This window comes from Pipistrellus kuhlii, unplaced genomic scaffold (genome assembly GCF_014108245.1).
Source record: "Pipistrellus kuhlii isolate mPipKuh1 unplaced genomic scaffold, mPipKuh1.p scaffold_m20_p_12, whole genome shotgun sequence".
In the NCBI taxonomy this organism is placed as follows: Eukaryota; Metazoa; Chordata; class Mammalia; order Chiroptera; family Vespertilionidae; genus Pipistrellus; species Pipistrellus kuhlii.
Window position 1 is genome coordinate 46,201,575 of NW_023425427.1, and position 12,227 is coordinate 46,213,801.

General features: G+C 38.7%; 1 pseudogene; it reads right to left on the bottom strand.

The window, feature by feature from the left end:
* Window positions 1-1,134: 1,134 nt before the first annotated feature.
* LOC118716725 lies at window positions 1,135-4,028 on the bottom strand (annotated as a pseudogene).
* Window positions 4,029-12,227: the final 8,199 nt, after the last annotated feature.

Here is a 12,227-nt window from a genome sequence, read left to right on the forward strand (position 1 = left end):
ATTTAGCAAACAATGTTAAGCAAATAAATTAATATACCTTACATTTGTTTAAATTGTTATAATGAGAGGAGGGCCTGAGGATTACTTTGCAGTTATGATGTCTTCCAGTAGAAAAGATTGTGTGACTCACTTGAAAAGTCATCACTTACAAATTTATCAGAGAATTATAAGTTGTATGCTGTTATGCCCAGATTTCATGATCCCCAAGGACCACCAGGGAGCGGAGTTCGATGCAATAGCAGAAAGCCTGTATTCCATGCTAGCATGGGCTCGGTCCCACTTACACCAACAGCAGCGTGGCGGAAGAGCGCGAGCTTCAACAGATCAAAGGGTTTTATAGGGGTGGTGATGTCACTGCTTTGGCTGACACTGATTGGTTGGGTGAGGGCTAGGGTCTGGTTACAAAATGGAGGATCAGGAGTTAGCCCCTCCTTTCATATGCTATAATAAGCTATTGCCAAACAATCTAAAAATAATAGCCCAACCTTACAAAAGTCACTTACCCACTAATTGTGGGCTTAATAGTTTTGTTGAGTTTGATGTTCCACTATAGCTTTAGGTTTCAAATTCAGCCTCCTGGTCACTGTTCCTTTGGTTTTCACAGCTATCAGTTATATGTGGTGCTATCTTGATTAGGGTCACATTATTCAAACAACTGGACTTCAAGAGTAGGAATGATTAACCAAGAGGCAGATTAACACATTTTTATATTTCTCTTCTCTCTGATATAAAAATATATATAAGACTATTGCTACACACCCTATTTAGATATAAAATCTATCAGGCAAGATTTTATTGAAAACATACCCCATAGGCTAAATACAATGTTTTTACCACATTTCAAAACACATCACATCTTGGTTTTATGCCCAGACCGAATAGGAAGGCTTCTTTGTAATGGACCCTAAAGGTAAGTCTTAACAAAAAGTCTTCTGCCAAGATGGTCTCCACAATTCAGATCAATCTAGACTCAAAATTCCTCTGGTAATTAGAGCCCAATGAGGTTTTTCTTTAGCTTCATCAAGTCCAGACTATGCTCTTGCTACAAAAAAAAAAAAATTACTTCAAGAGTTAATTGAGGTTTAGTTTCCTTAGTTCCCTTGCCCCCATCCCCCATCTGTTAAAGGTCCTTATCAGTTTCTTTGAACTGCTTTGTTCTCTTTCCACTTGGCTTAAGAATAAAGACAGGACAGTCACAAAGACACATCCTTATATCCACAGAGAACACTACAATCCACGGGGAGCCATTTGCTATTCTCCAAAATAGAGAGCAAGCCTTCCTTTCCAGCAGCCATCCAGCTGCTCTGTTTGCTTTTGTTTCCTTCACAGTCTACTTCTGAAAGACTGCCTTATTTTTTAACTTATACCAATGCATACTCTTTACTGAACAGTTTGTAAGAGCTTTCACTAGATGACTGTAGTATGCACTCATTGGAAATAAGATGAAGCAAATTGAAAATAACTTCATTACCTCACCAATCTTAGTGGCAGTATTTTTCAATACATATATGTAGGCGTATGCATATTCACAGTAATTTGAAAGACAATCATCTGTGCATATAATTTATTACACTGCACTCTTCCATATGTAAATATTTTTCAATATCAATCTTAATATGATGCATGGCAGTCCTTCTCACAGATGTCCTAAAATTCAGTTGTTGAGTATTATTTTATTTCATTTTATTTTTAAGGGCGAAATTTAATATTTATTTACTGGAGGCTGCAAGATATGAAATTGCACACAGGAATAAGAAACCTATTGGGAGGAGAAGCTTCATATAGTATCTATAGTTTGGAGCTGTTCAAATATAGTATTATTGTAAAAAGTGCTATAATAATCAACCACATTTAAAACAGAGCTCTAGTAGAGAAACAGTAAGGCAAACTTTTACCAAACATAGTCCACAACTCTTAGTCCTAGTAAAGTTCCCAGGAGTGCCACCTGAACTTGGAATGTACAGCCTTCAGAGGTGGTTTCTGGTACAACACTTTGATTTTCCTCTCCTCTACAGAGAACACTTCTCATCCACAGACTCATTTTCATGGTTTTGCAGAGCTTCCACTTTGTCCAAATCTCCACATTCTACAATCATTACCTAAGTTTCTCAGCAGCCTGCAAGACCTTTGGAATGGCATCCAGAATAATTCTGATGTCTTTCACAGTTAAGATATCACTGGTTCTATAATGCCACGACGAACAAGGTATACAATCTGTTCAACCGTTCCATCACTTGTAGAGTTGGTCACAGCCCACACAGCTCCCTTTTATGCCTTAAAGCACATGTGTCAAACACAAGGCCCGCGGGCCAAATCCGTCCCGCCAGGCCTTGCAATGTGGCCCACACCGCGCTGTCATCACTGCACTCCGCTGCGTTTCCATCACAATGACAGTTTATGACTGTTCAGTAAACCATTCGGCCCGCGATTTAGGCTGGATTTTAGATTTTGGCCCCTTCTCTGATTGAGTTCGACACCCCTACCTTAAAGGCTGCCTTAGAGAGAATCCCAGGGAGGAATGGGACTAATCCATGATTCACAACGTGCTGTATCTGGTCCTGGTGGCCAGCTGTGATTTTTGACCTTGTCCACATAGCTTCTGGAGTTCATTAGGAGGCTGGGAAAGACAGCCATGTGCTCTCCTATGTCGTAGTACAACTTGAGTCTGTTCATTTGCCCATAGGTAACATTATTTCCTATGGCTCTTAATCCATTCATTTGGACATCAATAAAGCAGGACATGGCCCCACAGCTGTCGGCTAATACCTCTGGATCATGTTGCAGGAGACAAATTAAAATAGGAAGAATTTGCTCAGCATCATCTAACACGGCTACAGATTCCTTGTTGTGTCAAAGGTATGAAAGTGTCCAAGTAAAGTTACTAAGTAACCACATGCTAAAGATTACATACCAGGAACTATAAGAAGAGCCAACAGTGGGTCCACTGCACCATATGTGATAAGGAAGTCTTGGAAAACAGAACCATTACCTGCAATGCTTCCTGAAGCTCATACAGCTTGTTCATGGATGTGAGCATGGGGAGATGCCAACAGAGAAATGAATGCTGGGATAGCACCTGCATCTACTACAGCCTTGGTCTGTTCTGAGGTCCTGGAAGCAGTGATAGCGAGGGCCCAAGCAGATGCAAATTGAATAGGACTACAATTAGTTTTTTCCAAGAAGAACAGAGATTTGGAATCAAACCAGCCTGGATTATGTTGTCTATGGGTGGCTGTTTTTCCCTAGAAAGCAGTGTCCTAGCCGCTTGAGTAGTTTGGAGCTGGTTTTCCAAAGTGTTGCTATTTTTGCCTTTGACAATGTTCTCAACAGACCAATTTACAGTGCCCTAGTTGTTGCTGATTTTTATTTTATTTTTTAAAATATATTTTATTGATTTATTAAAAAGTTTTTTTTTTTTACAGAGAAGAATAGAGAGGGACAGAGAGTTAGAAACATCGATGAGAGAGAATCATCGATCAGCTGCCTCCTGCACACTCCCTACTGGGGATGTGCTCGCAACCAAGGAATATGCCCTTGACCGGAATCGAACCTGGGACCTCCCAGTCCACAGACCAATGCTCTATCCACTAAGCCAAACCGGTTTCAGCTTGTTGCTGATTTTTAGAGCGAATGGAAGAGAGAGGGAGAGACACAGAATGAGAAACATCAGTGTAAGAGAGACACATTGATTGGTTGCCTCCTGGATTGAGCCTGCAAATGAGTATGTGCCCTGGACTGCAATCGAACCCAAGACCCTTTAGTCCAAGGGCTGATACCCTATCCACTGAGCCAAACCAGATAGGGCATTGCTGAGTTTTGTTTTCTTTTGTTTTTCTCTCTCAGTGGAGAAGTAGCATCATCAGGAAACGAGCTTACCTATCTCCTATTTAGCATCTGGTCATCCTTCTTAGCTCAGCTTCAGACTTAACTTCTATTCTGCACCACCTCATGGCTAGACTGTCTTTGGCCTTGTTCTTGAGTCAGTGAAGGTGGGCAGCTGGTGAATTAGCATTCCCCTTAGTGGACATGGTTATGAGGCAGAGAGAGAAAACTACCCAGCTGGCTCAGGTTTCACAGGAGACCGTGAGGGGTGCACAGTTTGTGGGTCCAGTGCTCTGAAAACATCCACCATGGACTAGCCTGAAAATGTTGTGCAAATATTTGCTACTATAAAGTATAGGATTTAAATAATTATATAATGGCCTTAATTAAAAATTAACTAAGAAGTATCCTGAGTTATTAGTTAAAATTTCTATAGATGAACTAATTGGTTCAAAAGCTATGCATAGTTTTAAGGTATTTAATAAATTCATACTGCACTGCTGAAAGTAGGTATGAAATAACTCTTCTAGATTACTTTATAATATTTCTCCCCAATACCAACACTTCCTCTTTTTTTCATTTTTTTTATTCCTCTTTGCTGATCTGCTAAATAAAAAGCAGTATCTCAGTTTGCAAATATTTATTGGACAAATATTTGCATATATTTATTGCCCTTCATGCTACTGTCTGTCCATTTTTCCATGTAAATATAATTTTATGTCATTTCTTATGTAAATGTGTCATTCGAATTTTTAATTAATTTGAAAGAGCCATTCATATAGATGGCTAATAGTAAACCTTCATATATTTATTATAACTTTCTCTGCAATAAAGTCTTCCAAACTGGAAAAATCTAAAATACTAACAAATAAGTGATTGATTTAAATACATTGTTATTCGTTCATGTAATAGAATATACAAGGCTAATGTTAGAAAAAGTGAAGTAGCTCCATATGTGCTGACAAGGAAAAATGTCCATGATATACTATTGAGGGAGAAAGACTAGGTGCAAATATAACTCAAAATGACTCTTGTTTTGAAAAGGCTATGTATTTAGGTACACACAATATATATGTATTGTGAAAGGTCTGGAAGTATATGAACAAATTATTAAAAATAGTCACCTATGGAGTGAGGAGTTGAAGAAAGTAAGAAGATATTTTTTTTTCTACATAAAATAACTAGTTTGACAATTAGTATTGTTTGGAGTATTTATTTATTTATTTATTAATATATTTTATTGATTTTTTACAGAGAGGAAGAGAGAGGAATAGAGAGTTAGAAACATTGATGAGAGAGAATCATCAATCAACTGCCTCTTGCACACTCCCTACTGGGAATGTGCCCGCAACCAAGGTACATGCCCTTGACCGGAATCGAACCCGGGACCCTTCAGTCTGCAGGCCGATGCTCTATCCACTAAGCCAAACTGGTTTTGGCTGTTTGGTGTTTTTATATCAATATAAAATGAATTCATAATGAATATGTATTACTTTCCCAACTGAAAAATGTTAATCAATAAAAATGGAACACATTTTAATTTTTGTGTAGCCATATCTTATCTTGTATGGTTTTTACCTTTGGCTTCAAACCTAGAAAATCTTTCTTGAGCCAGAATTATACCATTATTTTTTATTTATTTATTTTTTTTTTTAATATATTTTATTGATTTTGTACAGAGAGGAAGGGAGAGAGATAGAGAGCTAGAAACATCAATGCTCTTCGACCAGCTGCCTCTTGCACACCCCCTACTGGGGATGTGCCCGCAACCAAGGTACATGCCCTTGACCGGAATTGAACCCGGGACCTTTCAGTCCCCAAGCCGACGCTCTATCCATTGAGCCAAACCGGTCTCGGCAATATACCATTATTTTTTATTTTAACATTTTTATAACTTTTTTTGACACAACTTTAATCAATTACAATTTATTTTGCTGTGGTATGACTCACAAAACAATAAAAATTCATTTTTTCCAACTTTATCTTGTTACAACTTGTTTTGTATATATATTATCTGTGGCTGAGTTAATTATTCTGTTCCACTCACCTATCTTTCTAATTGAATAATAATATCACACTTGTTTTAATCATTATACCTTTAAATACATTTTATTTTTAAAATATTTTTATTGATTTTAAGAAAGAGGAAGGGAGGGGGAGAGAGAGAGAAACATTGATGTGAGAGCACAATGTGGATTGGCTGCCTCCTGTGCTCTACCCACCCACTGGGGATCAAGCCGAAACCCAGGCGTGTAACCAGACCAAGAATCTAACCAGCAACCTTTTGGTGTGAGGGATGATGCCCAATCAACTGAGCCACACCCTCTGGGACTTAAATACATTTTATTGTCTGAGAGATAAACAAAAGATAACCTATGGTCTGAAGGGAAAATATTTACAGCACATATAATGGAAAAGTTGTAAAGAACCTAAATATGTCAAGAATGCCTTTAAGAGGATTTTAGCTGCAAGTATCAGATATTTATCTCATATGGCTTTAAAAATAAAAAAAAAATTTACTGACACACAAATGGAAGTCCAGAGGTGGGTAGGGCTTTAGCTTCTGTTTGATCACTCAGGCTCTGTTTGCCAGGTGATTTTCTCGGCCCCAACCCCTCCCTGGTAATTTGGCTTTATCTTGGAGACTGACTTACCTCAGGAAAGCAAGCTGGCTTCCAGCAGCCCCTAGGGCATTTCCTCCCAAACCTTCTCTTCCAGGTCTTTTCCTTCAGTTCAATTGTGCCAACCTAGGTAACTTGCCCAACTCTGGGCCAAAAACTGTGTCCCAGGTTAATGCTTTGTGAGCATGAATCACTCCCTGGCAGAGTTTTCTGTAGCACTGGCCCTTCAATGCCTGTCCCAAGTTAACTTCCCTATAGAATTCTTTTCTTATAAGCAGAAATCTCCAGAACTCCAGAATATGGCCCAGTTTCATGATAGACCTGTTTTATTTTATTATAGTATTTTTATAATAGTTTTGTTTCTATGGCTAAATTACATTAATGTGATCTATGACAACAAAAAAGCTGATACTTATTAATAATTTCCTTTTAGATATCATAACCAATGCCTAACACCATAGCCTCACTTAAAGGTCCAAGTTGAGGGAATGTCAATGAATATAGGCCAACATATTATCATTTTGAATCTTCAGTTAACTATTAAATGAAATTTATTGAGCACACTACTTGAAATTTACTTGGGAGGAAAAACCAACTTACAGAAAAATTTAAATCACAGAATATGTCATGTAATGTTCCAATTTTTGTCTGTATTCAATAACCTGGAACTAACAATAATAACCTGCAAGAGGAAAAAAAGGTAAGTACTATTAAAAACCAAAACACTGAGAAATATATAAATCCAAATAAAATAAATTAGAATAGTGTTATCTAGAATGCTTTAGGAATAATACTATTGGATAATAATGTAAAGGCAAAAAGCTATATTACAATTTGGTTGATAGTTTAAGTTTAGTTTTTTTTTAATAGAAGTTTGCATGTACTATTTGAATAGCCCAAAATTACTGATCTGTAATCACAAGAACATATTGAGGATTCTCTTGCATGTAAAAACACATCAAAGTTAATGGATATTTATTTATTATCATTATAACTAATAATATTTTTAATGTAAGTAAGGAGTGACAGATCCAGGTGTAGAAACTTTGGGGTCGGTGGGGGTAACTGGAAGTCATCTGTTCAAAACCCTTGCTTTCACGCACAATGTACTAAATTCTCCCATAATCTTCTCTTGGCAATTTCTTCTGCCCGTGTTTATCCCCTTCATAAGAAAATGTTCTTGGGAGAACTGATAAAAGCCAGAGCTCCAGAATCACATAGACCTGGGATCCAATTTAGTCTCAAGATCTCTGTGGACTTGCGCAAGTTATTTAATCTCTCTGAAATACAGATTCCTAATCTATAAAATGGAGGAAATAACAGCACCTACCTCGTGGGGTTCTTATAAGTCTTAACTAAGTTAATGTACATAATACATTCATTAAACCTCCTGGCAGCTATTATAATTATCATTATTTATCAAGTTTTCATTCCTGTATAAAGCAATGCAATACCATGTTCCCCAAAAAGTTGCTCTAAATTGATCTTGTTGGGTGGCTCAGTTGGTTGGAGCATCATTCCATATACCAAAAGGTTGTGAGTTCAATTCCTGGTCAGGACACATACCAAGGTTTCAAGTGTGGTCCTGGTCGAGTACATATAGGAGGCAACCAATGGATGTTTCTCTCTTACATTGATGTTTATCTTTTTCTCTTTCTTTCTTTCTCATATCTTTAGGTGAGGATTGAAAAACATTAAATTGATCTTAATATAAATATTCTAATATTTATTTTCTAATATTTCAATGGCACTTTCTATAGAAATAGGACAAACAATCCTAAAATTTGTATGGAACCACAAAGTACCCCAAAGGGCCAAAGCAATCTTGAGAAAGAAAAACAAAGCTAGAAGCATTTCGCTCTCTGACTTCAAACTATATTATAAAACTACTAGGCACCTGTTGCAGGAATATTCTTGCAGGACTTCCTGTGGGCTTCCTTCCAGCCTGCCCCCCCCCCCCCCCCCCCGCCCCAATCTGCAGCAGGCAGGACAGGGCCGCCTGCCTCACTGCACCTGTGTCCACTGCCACCACCATCTCCAAGGCTGTGCACACTGCCACCTCGGCTGCATGCCTTGCCCCACACACCTGACCCACTGTGCCCTCTGCTGCAACTGCCTCCTGCTGCCTCCAGCAGCCGCAGCTGCCTTGCTTTCCACTTTCTCTTCCCCTTCCTTCTATGCTGCTTCAGTCTTCATTCCTCCCTCTTCCCTCCCTCTGTGTATGCAAATTAACCAATATCTTTGTTGTGTTAATTTGCATACTTGTGCTGATTGGCTGATGGGCGTGGCTTGTGTAGCAGAGGGATGATTAATTTGCATATTACTCTATTATTAGGTTATATAGTAATTAAGACAGTATAATATTGGCATAAAAATAGACATATAGATCAATGGGACACAATACAGAGTAAAGAAATAAGCACACTCATATATCGTCAATTAATTTATGACACAGGAACCAAGAATATATGGGAAAAGGACAGTCTCTTCAATAATTGGTGTTGGTAAAGCTGGAAGTCACATGCAAAAGAATCACGCTGGACCATCCTCTTAGAGTATAAGACTTATACCATACACAAAATTAACTCAAAATGAATTAAAAACTTGAATTAGGACTTGAAATCATAACACTCCTAGAAGAAAACACAGTAAGCTATTTGACATAGGTCTTGGTGATGGTTTTTAAAAACATATATATTTTTATTGATTTCAGAGAGGGAGAGAAAGGGAGAGAGAGATAAAACATCAATGATGAGAGGGACTTATTGATTGGCTGCCTCCTGCATGCCTCCTCCTGAGATTGAGCCCAGAACCTGGGCATATGCCCTTGACTAGAATAAAACTGAGGACCCTTCATTCCACAGGCTGATGCTCTATCCAGTGAGCCAAATTGGCTAGGGTAGTGATGATTTTTTTAAATTTCTGACTCCAAAAGCAAAAGCAAGGAAAGCAAAAATTAAGAAAAACAGTTTCTGTGCAGCAAAGAAACCAATAAGATGAAAAAGCAACTTGCTAAATGGGAGAAAATAATTGCAAATCCTAGATAGATTTTTTAGCATGTTGCTCCTAATAAAAGAGCAACATGTTAATTGGCCATACCTTCATGACACCCACCAGCAAATGAGGATTGAGCATGCAAATTAACCTAACAAAGATGGTGGGTTAATTTGCATATACAGGAAACCAGTGGCAGGGGACTAGGTGGTATGCTTGCATCATCACCATGGTGACGCTGCAGGCATTCTGTACCACCCAGGCTCTCTGGGCCTCTGGGCAGCGTGGGAAGGCAGAAAGGTGGCTCTGGGCCAGAGGGAAAAGGAAGCTTCAGCCAGAGCAAAGGCAGAGCTGGTAGCCCGGGGAAAGAAGGCCCATTCTTTTGTTTTGTTTTGTTTTTTTAAATATATTTTATTGCTTTTTAACAGAGAAGAAGGGAGAGGGATAGAGAGCAAGAAACATCGATGAGAGAGAAACACTGATCAATTGCCTCTTGTACACCTCCCACTGGGGATGTGCAGGAAACCAAGGCACATGCCCTTGAATGGAATCAAACCTGGGACCTTTCAGTCCACAGGCCAATGCTCTATCCACTGAACCAAACCCATTAGGGCTGGAAGGCCCATTCTTACATGAATCTTCGTGCATCAGGCCTCTAGTATCTGGTAAGTAGCTAATATAAAAAATATATAAAAAATTCATATAGCTTAAGAGCAAAAACACAAAATCCAATTAAAAATGATCGGCTGTCTCCTGCACAACCCCTACTAGAGATTGAGCCCACAACCTAGGCATATGCTGGGAATCAAACCTGTGACCTCCTGATTCATAGGTTGACACTCAACCACTGAGTCTATGAACCGGGAGTTCATGGTTTGATTCCTGATCCAGCAATTTCACTTCTTGGTATTCATCCAAAGAAAACAAAAACACTAATTTGAAAAGATATGCAACCTTAAGTTCACTGTGGCATTATTTGTAATAGCTAAGATATGGAAATAATTTAAATGTCCATTGATGGATTAATGGATAAGTTGTTTTATACACACACACACACACACACACACACACACACTGCAATATTACTCAGCCATAAAAAACATCTTGCCATTTGTGACAACATCAATATACCTGGAGGACATTATGCTAAGTGAATAATTAGACAAAGACAAATACCCTATGATCTTTCTTATCCTATATAATCAAAGTGTAATATGCAAATAGACTGAACAGTGGAACTACCAGTTGGGGTGGGGTGGGGCCAGCAAGCAGGTGGCACCAGGCCAGCCAAGGCATGTGCCAGTGGGCAGAGAGAGGGGATGGTGGTGACCAGCAGCGGCAGAGGGGCAATTGGGAGGGTGAAAGGGGACGATGGGGGCCGGGGTGGGCCTCTCACTGCGGGAGCCTTCCCTGATGGGCCCGCTGGTTGCCTCCCGCAGAGGGAGGCCAGACTGTGACTTAGACCTGAAGCCATCAGTTGGACATCCCCTGAGGGCTCCCAGACTGTGAGAGGGCGCAGGCCGGGCTCAGAACCCCCCTCCCTAGAGCACAAAGATTTGTGCACCGGGCCTCTAGTATGTAGATAAAAACAAAACAAGAAGAAAGAAAGAGCTCAAAAGTATAAAGAACAGATTGGTGATTGCAAGAGGTAGGGGGTAGGTCAGTGGATAGAGTGTCAGCCTGCGGACTGAAGAGCACGTACCCCAGCTGGATCTCCAGTAGCGGGAGTGCAGGAGGCAGCCAGTCAATGAGTCTCTCTCATCATAGATGTTTCTCTCTTTCCCTATCCTTTCCTCTCTGAAATCAATAAAAATATTAAGAAAAACAAGAGGGCGAGGGATGAAAGAAATGGGTTAACTTTTTTTTTGCCGAAACCGGTTTGGCTCAGTGGTAGAGTGTCGGTCTGCAGACTGAAAGGTCCCAGGTTCGATTCCGGTCAAGGGCATGTACCTTGGTTGCGGACACATCCTTGGTGGGGGGTGTGCAAAAGGCAGCTGGTCGATGTTACTCTCTCATTGACGTTTCTAGCTCTCTAACTCTCTCCCTTCCTCTCTGTAAAAAAATCAATAAAATATATTAAAAAAAAAAAGAAATGGGTTAACTTTTTTTCTTTAAATTAGCTGAATAAAAATTTTAAAATTATATATTCTAGTTTTCTAAAACCACTCAAATTTTAATCAACATTGATATCAACTTATGCAAATTACTTTAATCTTTTCTATATTTTAAGATCCATTTTGATGTAAAATATAAATATATTTAACATTTTGATATATGTTTCTAATGAAAAACATCTCTGGAGATCAAAGATTCATATGAATCAGCCATAAGGTCCACATTCTATTTATTCATACACAAAACCCAGCTTAATCATTTTAGTCACATATATTCACTTCCTGGAAAAAAAAAAAAAGGAAGCTTTATTTCACCTAGGTTTATGTAATTAATGACTTGAATTAATTAAAAGCAAGTATCATGCCACATTTTAGAGTTCTCAGATGAGAAACGGAGACTTAGAAAGGTAAGTGATCCATTCAGGTTTCATAGGTAGGCAGTGGCATATCTGATATCAAAAGCCCAAAACTTCTAACTCATTTCTTTCCAGGATACTGTGCTATATTTCAAATGAAAAAAATTCTAAATTGAATTCAATCCAATCACTAGTTTATCTGGATAGCAAAAATGAGGGGACTTTTGCTTTTACATGCTTTCCAGCTCTAGAGCACATTAGAATTTATATATATTTTAAAAATGCATCAGGCTTAAAATAGAAGCTAAAATAGTGTTTTA